The sequence below is a fragment of the Columba livia genome, unplaced genomic scaffold, assembly GCF_036013475.1.
Source record: "Columba livia isolate bColLiv1 breed racing homer unplaced genomic scaffold, bColLiv1.pat.W.v2 Scaffold_105, whole genome shotgun sequence".
NCBI lineage: Eukaryota > Metazoa > Chordata > Aves > Columbiformes > Columbidae > Columba > Columba livia.
In genome coordinates, this window is record NW_027043010.1 from 2,046,989 (window position 1) to 2,056,993 (window position 10,005).

The following is a 10,005-nucleotide window of genomic DNA, read 5'->3' on the forward strand; positions in this document are numbered from 1 at the left end:
GCAGAGTCACCGCATCCTCACCACGGTAGCGGGCATTGTGACAAAGGTTCTATTTCAGCTGGGTGTGGCAGCCAGGTGACCCCTAGGGGATGGGGTGCCTGTCAGCCCCGGGCCTGTCACTGCCTGCTGTCCCTGCTGTCACCAGCCAGGCCTCTGAAAACTTGTCAAACCATGCCCAGACTTGGGGCCAATTTGGCCCAAAGTCTCCAACAGACAAGTCGGGAAGAAAGATATGGGACAGAGGGAGAGAGCGAAGGGAGCAGGAGAAAGGGAAGGAAGAATAAAAAGTAGTGTTGAGCTGCAGGTGTGAGATGGAGGAATTGCAAGAAAAGAGGCAGGAAGCAGGAGAGTGAGAGAAAACAAAGAAGAGACATGCAGCATGACGAGGGGTTAGTGAGAGAGGATGGGACAGAGAACAGGATGAGAAGGAAATAAGGCAAGGCAAGGACAGGCAAGGACAGGCAAGGCAAGGCTAGGCTGCAGGACATTTTTTTGCTTTATAGTTTCTAGCACATTTGTCTTTAGACTATGAGGAAAGCCAGAAGACCGTATGGATTAGGCCCAAGCCAAAACCCCAGCTACCTGAGACACTTAGACTAAGCCTAAAGTTCTAAGATCTCTCCATAAGGATGGTTTTTATGCTGTACTTCCACAATCTGCTGGCAGTACAAAAAAAGAAGCTGCGTATTCCCTTAGGCTGAGTCATGGTGCTTTGGGGTAGACACCACGCATATCATGGGAATTTTTCACCATTTCTGCTCTCGTTTTTAGTGTATTACACCAAAACACCCACCTGATGACATACTTTCAAGAGCAAAGGCAGCAATTTGCCGAATTCCGCTTCTTTGGAGAAATGAGAAATTGCTGAGGTGACACCAAGTCCTGCAGTGTCCCTGTCACATGCAGAGTCACCGCATCCTGGCCATGGTAGCGGGCATTGTGACAAAGGTTCTATGTCAGCTGGGTGTGGCAGGCAGGTGACCCCTAGGGGATGGGGAGCCTGTCAGCCCCGGGGCTGTCACTGCCTGCTGTCCCTGCTGTCACCAGCCAGGCCTCTGAAAACTTGTCAAACCGTGCCCAGACATGGAGCCAATTTGGCCCAAAGTCTCCAAGAGAGAAGTCGGGAAGAAGGATATGGGACAGAGGGAGAAAGCGAAGAGAGCAGGAGAAAGGGAAGGAAGAATAAAAAGTAGTATTGGGCTGCAGGAGTGAGATGGAGGAATTGCAAGAAAAGAGGCAGGAAACAGGAGAGTAAGAGAAAACAAAGAACAGACATGCAGCGTGACGACGGGTTAGTGAGAGAGGATGGGACAGAGAACAGGATGAGAAGGAAATAAGGCAAGGCAAGGACAGGCAAGGACAGGCAAGGCAAGGCTAGGCTGCAGGACACTTTTTTGCTTTATAGTTTCTAGCACATTCGTCTTCAGACTAGGAGGAAAGCCATAACACTGTATGGTTTAGGCCCAAGCAAAAACCCCAGCTACTTGAGACACACTAAACCTAAAATACGAAGATCTTTCCATAGCAATGGTTTTTATACTGTACTTCCACAATCTGCTGGCAGTACAAAAAAAGAAGCTGCAGATCTCCTTAGGCTGAGTCATGGTTCTTTGGTGCAGGGACCACGCACATCATGGGAATATTTCACCATTTCTGCTCTGGTTTTTAGTGTATTACACCAAAACACCCACCTGATGACATCCTTTCAAGAGCAAAGGCAGCAATTTGCAGAATTCTGCTTCTTTGGAGAACTGAGAAATTGCTGAGCTGATACCAAATCCTGCAGTGATCCTGTCACCTGCAGAGTCACCGCATCCTCGCCACGGTAGCGGGCATTGTGACAAAGGTTCTATGTCAGCTGGGTGTGGCAGCCAGGCACACCCTAGGGGATGGGGAGCCTGTCAGCCCCGGGCCTGTCACTGCCTGCTGTCCCTGCTGTCACCAGCCAGGCCTCTGAGAACTTGTCAAACCATGCCCAGACATTGGTCCAGTTTGGCCCAAAGTCTCCAAGAGACAAGTCGGGAAGAAAGATATGGGACAGAGGGAGAAAGCGAAGGGAGCAGGAGAAAGGGAAGGAAGAATAAAAATTAGTGTTGGGCTGCAGGATTGAGATGGAGGAATTGCAATAAAAGAGGCAGGAAGCAGGAGAGTGAGAGAAAAGGAAAGAAGAGACATGCAGCCAGACAAGGGGTTGGTGAGAGAGGATGGGACAGAGAACAGGATGAGAAGGACATAAGGCAAGGCAAGGACAGGCAAGGCAAGGCTAGGCTGCAGGACATTTTTTTGTTTTATAGTTTCTAGCACATTCGTCTTCAGACTAGGAGGAAAGCCATAAGACCGTATGGATTAGGCCCAAGCAAAAACCCCAGCTACTTGACACACTTAGACTAAGCCTAAAATATGAGGATCTCTCCATAAGGATGGTTTTTATACTGTACTTCCACAATCTGCTGGCAGTACAAAAAAATAAGCTGCAGGTAACCTTAGGCTGAGTCATGGTGCTTTGGTGCAGGGACCATGCATATCATGGGAATAATTCACCATTTCTGCTCAGGTTTTCAGTATATTACACCAAAAAACACACCTGATGATATCCTTTCAAGAGCAAAGTCAGCTATTTGCAGAATTCTGCTTCTTTGGGGAACAGAGAAATTGCTGAGCTGACAAAAAAGTCCTGCAGTGTCCCTGTCACCTGCAGAGTCACCGCATCCTCACCACGGTAGCGGGCATTGTGACAAAGGTTCTATTTCAGCTGGGTGTGGCAGCCAGGTGACCCCTAGGGGATGGGGTGCCTGTCAGCCCCGGGCCTGTCACTGCCTGCTGTCCCTGCTGTCACCAGCCAGGCCTCTGAAAACTTGTCAAACCATGCCCAGACTTGGGGCCAATTTGGCCCAAAGTCTCCAACAGACAAGTCGGGAAGAAAGATATGGGACAGAGGGTGAAAGCGCAGGGAGCAGGAGAAAGGGAAGGAAGAATAAAAAGTAGTGTTGAGCTGCAGGTGTGAGATGGAGGAATTGCAAGAAAAGAGGCAGGAAGCAGGAGAGTGAGAGAAAACAAAGAAGAGACATGCAGCATGACGAGGGGTTAGTGAGAGAGGATGGGACAGAGAACAGGATGAGAAGGAAATAAGGCAAGGCAAGGACAGGCAAGGACAGGCAAGGCAAGGCTAGGCTGCAGGACATTTTTTTGCTTTATAGTTTCTAGCACATTTGTCTTTAGACTATGAGGAAAGCCAGAAGACCGTATGGATTAGGCCCAAGCCAAAACCCCAGCTACCTGAGACACTTAGACTAAGCCTAAAGTTCTAAAATCTCTCCATAAGGATGGTTTTTATGCTGTACTTCCACAATCTGCTGGCAGTACAAAAAAAGAAGCTGCGTATTCCCTTAGGCTGAGTCATGGTGCTTTGGGGTAGACACCACGCATATCATGGGAATTTTTCACCATTTCTGCTCTCGTTTTTAGTGTATTACACCAAAACACCCACCTGATGACATACTTTCAAGAGCAAAGGCAGCAATTTGCCGAATTCCGCTTCTTTGGAGAAATGAGAAATTGCTGAGGTGACACCAAGTCCTGCAGTGTCCCTGTCACATGCAGAGTCACCGCATCCTGGCCATGGTAGCGGGCATTGTGACAAAGGTTCTATGTCAGCTGGGTGTGGCAGGCAGGTGACCCCTAGGGGATGGGGAGCCTGTCAGCCCCGGGGCTGTCACTGCCTGCTGTCCCTGCTGTCACCAGCCAGGCCTCTGAAAACTTGTCAAACCGTGCCCAGACATGGAGCCAATTTGGCCCAAAGTCTCCAAGAGAGAAGTCGGGAAGAAGGATATGGGACAGAGGGAGAAAGCGAAGAGAGCAGGAGAAAGGGAAGGAAGAATAAAAAGTAGTATTGGGCTGCAGGAGTGAGATGGAGGAATTGCAAGAAAAGAGGCAGGAAACAGGAGAGTAAGAGAAAACAAAGAACAGACATGCAGCGTGACGACGGGTTAGTGAGAGAGGATGGGACAGAGAACAGGATGAGAAGGAAATAAGGCAAGGCAAGGACAGGCAAGGACAGGCAAGGCAAGGCTAGGCTGCAGGACACTTTTTTGCTTTATAGTTTCTAGCACATTCGTCTTCAGACTAGGAGGAAAGCCATAACACTGTATGGTTTAGGCCCAAGCAAAAACCCCAGCTACTTGAGACACACTAAACCTAAAATACGAAGATCTTTCCATAGCAATGGTTTTTATACTGTACTTCCACAATCTGCTGGCAGTACAAAAAAAGAAGCTGCAGATCTCCTTAGGCTGAGTCATGGTTCTTTGGTGCAGGGACCACGCACATCATGGGAATATTTCACCATTTCTGCTCTGGTTTTTAGTGTATTACACCAAAACACCCACCTGATGACATCCTTTCAAGAGCAAAGGCAGCAATTTGCAGAATTCTGCTTCTTTGGAGAACTGAGAAATTGCTGAGCTGATACCAAATCCTGCAGTGATCCTGTCACCTGCAGAGTCACCGCATCCTCGCCACGGTAGCGGGCATTGTGACAAAGGTTCTATGTCAGCTGGGTGTGGCAGCCAGGCACACCCTAGGGGATGGGGAGCCTGTCAGCCCCGGGCCTGTCACTGCCTGCTGTCCCTGCTGTCACCAGCCAGGCCTCTGAGAACTTGTCAAACCATGCCCAGACTTGGGGCCAATTTGGCCCAAAGTCTCCAACAGACAAGTCGGGAAGAAAGATATGGGACAGAGGGTGAAAGCGCAGGGAGCAGGAGAAAGGGAAGGAAGAATAAAAAGTAGTGTTGAGCTGCAGGTGTGAGATGGAGGAATTGCAAGAAAAGAGGCAGGAAGCAGGAGAGTGAGAGAAAACAAAGAAGAGACATGCAGCATGACGAGGGGTTAGTGAGAGAGGATGGGACAGAGAACAGGATGAGAAGGAAATAAGGCAAGGCAAGGACAGGCAAGGACAGGCAAGGCAAGGCTAGGCTGCAGGACATTTTTTTGCTTTATAGTTTCTAGCACATTTGTCTTTAGACTATGAGGAAAGCCAGAAGACCGTATGGATTAGGCCCAAGCCAAAACCCCAGCTACCTGAGACACTTAGACTAAGCCTAAAGTTCTAAAATCTCTCCATAAGGATGGTTTTTATGCTGTACTTCCACAATCTGCTGGCAGTACAAAAAAAGAAGCTGCGTATTCCCTTAGGCTGAGTCATGGTGCTTTGGGGTAGACACCACGCATATCATGGGAATTTTTCACCATTTCTGCTCTCGTTTTTAGTGTATTACACCAAAACACCCACCTGATGACATACTTTCAAGAGCAAAGGCAGCAATTTGCCGAATTCCGCTTCTTTGGAGAAATGAGAAATTGCTGAGGTGACACCAAGTCCTGCAGTGTCCCTGTCACATGCAGAGTCACCGCATCCTGGCCATGGTAGCGGGCATTGTGACAAAGGTTCTATGTCAGCTGGGTGTGGCAGGCAGGTGACCCCTAGGGGATGGGGAGCCTGTCAGCCCCGGGGCTGTCACTGCCTGCTGTCCCTGCTGTCACCAGCCAGGCCTCTGAAAACTTGTCAAACCGTGCCCAGACATGGAGCCAATTTGGCCCAAAGTCTCCAAGAGAGAAGTCGGGAAGAAGGATATGGGACAGAGGGAGAAAGCGAAGAGAGCAGGAGAAAGGGAAGGAAGAATAAAAAGTAGTATTGGGCTGCAGGAGTGAGATGGAGGAATTGCAAGAAAAGAGGCAGGAAACAGGAGAGTAAGAGAAAACAAAGAACAGACATGCAGCGTGACGACGGGTTAGTGAGAGAGGATGGGACAGAGAACAGGATGAGAAGGAAATAAGGCAAGGCAAGGACAGGCAAGGACAGGCAAGGCAAGGCTAGGCTGCAGGACACTTTTTTGCTTTATAGTTTCTAGCACATTCGTCTTCAGACTAGGAGGAAAGCCATAACACTGTATGGTTTAGGCCCAAGCAAAAACCCCAGCTACTTGAGACACACTAAACCTAAAATACGAAGATCTTTCCATAGCAATGGTTTTTATACTGTACTTCCACAATCTGCTGGCAGTACAAAAAAAGAAGCTGCAGATCTCCTTAGGCTGAGTCATGGTTCTTTGGTGCAGGGACCACGCACATCATGGGAATATTTCACCATTTCTGCTCTGGTTTTTAGTGTATTACACCAAAACACCCACCTGATGACATCCTTTCAAGAGCAAAGGCAGCAATTTGCAGAATTCTGCTTCTTTGGAGAACTGAGAAATTGCTGAGCTGATACCAAATCCTGCAGTGATCCTGTCACCTGCAGAGTCACCGCATCCTCGCCACGGTAGCGGGCATTGTGACAAAGGTTCTATGTCAGCTGGGTGTGGCAGCCAGGCACACCCTAGGGGATGGGGAGCCTGTCAGCCCCGGGCCTGTCACTGCCTGCTGTCCCTGCTGTCACCAGCCAGGCCTCTGAGAACTTGTCAAACCATGCCCAGACATTGGTCCAGTTTGGCCCAAAGTCTCCAAGAGACAAGTCGGGAAGAAAGATATGGGACAGAGGGAGAAAGCGAAGGGAGCAGGAGAAAGGGAAGGAAGAATAAAAATTAGTGTTGGGCTGCAGGATTGAGATGGAGGAATTGCAATAAAAGAGGCAGGAAGCAGGAGAGTGAGAGAAAAGGAAAGAAGAGACATGCAGCCAGACAAGGGGTTGGTGAGAAAGGATGGGACAGAGAACAGGATGAGAAGGACATAAGGCAAGGCAAGGACAGGCAAGGCAAGGCTAGGCTGCAGGACATTTTTTTGTTTTATAGTTTCTAGCACATTCGTCTTCAGACTAGGAGGAAAGCCATAAGACCGTATGGATTAGGCCCAAGCAAAAACCCCAGCTACTTGACACACTTAGACTAAGCCTAAAATATGAGGATCTCTCCATAAGGATGGTTTTTATACTGTACTTCCACAATCTGCTGGCAGTACAAAAAAATAAGCTGCAGGTAACCTTAGGCTGAGTCATGGTGCTTTGGTGCAGGGACCATGCATATCATGGGAATAATTCACCATTTCTGCTCAGGTTTTCAGTATATTACACCAAAAAACACACCTGATGATATCCTTTCAAGAGCAAAGTCAGCTATTTGCAGAATTCTGCTTCTTTGGGGAACAGAGAAATTGCTGAGCTGACAAAAAAGTCCTGCAGTGTCCCTGTCACCTGCAGAGTCACCGCATCCTCACCACGGTAGCGGGCATTGTGACAAAGGTTCTATTTCAGCTGGGTGTGGCAGCCAGGTGACCCCTAGGGGATGGGGAGCCTGTCAGCCCCGGGGCTGTCACTGCCTGCTGTCCCTGCTGTCACCAGCCAGGCCTCTGAAAACTTGTCAAACCGTGCCCAGACATGGAGCCAATTTGGCCCAAAGTCTCCAAGAGAGAAGTCGGGAAGAAGGATATGGGACAGAGGGAGAAAGCGAAGAGAGCAGGAGAAAGGGAAGGAAGAATAAAAAGTAGTATTGGGCTGCAGGAGTGAGATGGAGGAATTGCAAGAAAAGAGGCAGGAAACAGGAGAGTAAGAGAAAACAAAGAACAGACATGCAGCGTGACGACGGGTTAGTGAGAGAGGATGGGACAGAGAACAGGATGAGAAGGAAATAAGGCAAGGCAAGGACAGGCAAGGACAGGCAAGGCAAGGCTAGGCTGCAGGACACTTTTTTGCTTTATAGTTTCTAGCACATTCGTCTTCAGACTAGGAGGAAAGCCATAACACTGTATGGTTTAGGCCCAAGCAAAAACCCCAGCTACTTGAGACACACTAAACCTAAAATACGAAGATCTTTCCATAGCAATGGTTTTTATACTGTACTTCCACAATCTGCTGGCAGTACAAAAAAAGAAGCTGCAGATCTCCTTAGGCTGAGTCATGGTTCTTTGGTGCAGGGACCACGCACATCATGGGAATATTTCACCATTTCTGCTCTGGTTTTTAGTGTATTACACCAAAACACCCACCTGATGACATCCTTTCAAGAGCAAAGGCAGCAATTTGCAGAATTCTGCTTCTTTGGAGAACTGAGAAATTGCTGAGCTGATACCAAATCCTGCAGTGATCCTGTCACCTGCAGAGTCACCGCATCCTCGCCACGGTAGCGGGCATTGTGACAAAGGTTCTATGTCAGCTGGGTGTGGCAGCCAGGCACACCCTAGGGGATGGGGAGCCTGTCAGCCCCGGGCCTGTCACTGCCTGCTGTCCCTGCTGTCACCAGCCAGGCCTCTGAGAACTTGTCAAACCATGCCCAGACATTGGTCCAGTTTGGCCCAAAGTCTCCAAGAGACAAGTCGGGAAGAAAGATATGGGACAGAGGGAGAAAGCGAAGGGAGCAGGAGAAAGGGAAGGAAGAATAAAAATTAGTGTTGGGCTGCAGGATTGAGATGGAGGAATTGCAATAAAAGAGGCAGGAAGCAGGAGAGTGAGAGAAAAGGAAAGAAGAGACATGCAGCCAGACAAGGGGTTGGTGAGAAAGGATGGGACAGAGAACAGGATGAGAAGGACATAAGGCAAGGCAAGGACAGGCAAGGCAAGGCTAGGCTGCAGGACATTTTTTTGTTTTATAGTTTCTAGCACATTCGTCTTCAGACTAGGAGGAAAGCCATAAGACCGTATGGATTAGGCCCAAGCAAAAACCCCAGCTACTTGACACACTTAGACTAAGCCTAAAATATGAGGATCTCTCCATAAGGATGGTTTTTATACTGTACTTCCACAATCTGCTGGCAGTACAAAAAAATAAGCTGCAGGTAACCTTAGGCTGAGTCATGGTGCTTTGGTGCAGGGACCATGCATATCATGGGAATAATTCACCATTTCTGCTCAGGTTTTCAGTATATTACACCAAAAAACACACCTGATGATATCCTTTCAAGAGCAAAGTCAGCTATTTGCAGAATTCTGCTTCTTTGGGGAACAGAGAAATTGCTGAGCTGACAAAAAAGTCCTGCAGTGTCCCTGTCACCTGCAGAGTCACCGCATCCTCACCACGGTAGCGGGCATTGTGACAAAGGTTCTATTTCAGCTGGGTGTGGCAGCCAGGTGACCCCTAGGGGATGGGGTGCCTGTCAGCCCCGGGCCTGTCACTGCCTGCTGTCCCTGCTGTCACCAGCCAGGCCTCTGAAAACTTGTCAAACCATGCCCAGACTTGGGGCCAATTTGGCCCAAAGTCTCCAACAGACAAGTCGGGAAGAAAGATATGGGACAGAGGGTGAAAGCGCAGGGAGCAGGAGAAAGGGAAGGAAGAATAAAAAGTAGTGTTGAGCTGCAGGTGTGAGATGGAGGAATTGCAAGAAAAGAGGCAGGAAGCAGGAGAGTGAGAGAAAACAAAGAAGAGACATGCAGCATGACGAGGGGTTAGTGAGAGAGGATGGGACAGAGAACAGGATGAGAAGGAAATAAGGCAAGGCAAGGACAGGCAAGGACAGGCAAGGCAAGGCTAGGCTGCAGGACATTTTTTTGCTTTATAGTTTCTAGCACATTTGTCTTTAGACTATGAGGAAAGCCAGAAGACCGTATAGATTAGGCCCAAGCCAAAACCCCAGCTACCTGAGACACTTAGACTAAGCCTAAAGTTCTAAAATCTCTCCATAAGGATGGTTTTTATGCTGTACTTCCACAATCTGCTGGCAGTACAAAAAAAGAAGCTGCGTATTCCCTTAGGCTGAGTCATGGTGCTTTGGGGTAGACACCACGCATATCATGGGAATTTTTCACCATTTCTGCTCTCGTTTTTAGTGTATTACACCAAAACACCCACCTGATGACATACTTTCAAGAGCAAAGGCAGCAATTTGCCGAATTCCGCTTCTTTGGAGAAATGAGAAATTGCTGAGGTGACACCAAGTCCTGCAGTGTCCCTGTCACATGCAGAGTCACCGCATCCTGGCCATGGTAGCGGGCATTGTGACAAAGGTTCTATGTCAGCTGGGTGTGGCAGGCAGGTGACCCCTAGGGGATGGGGAGCCTGTCAGCCCCGGGGCTGTCACTGC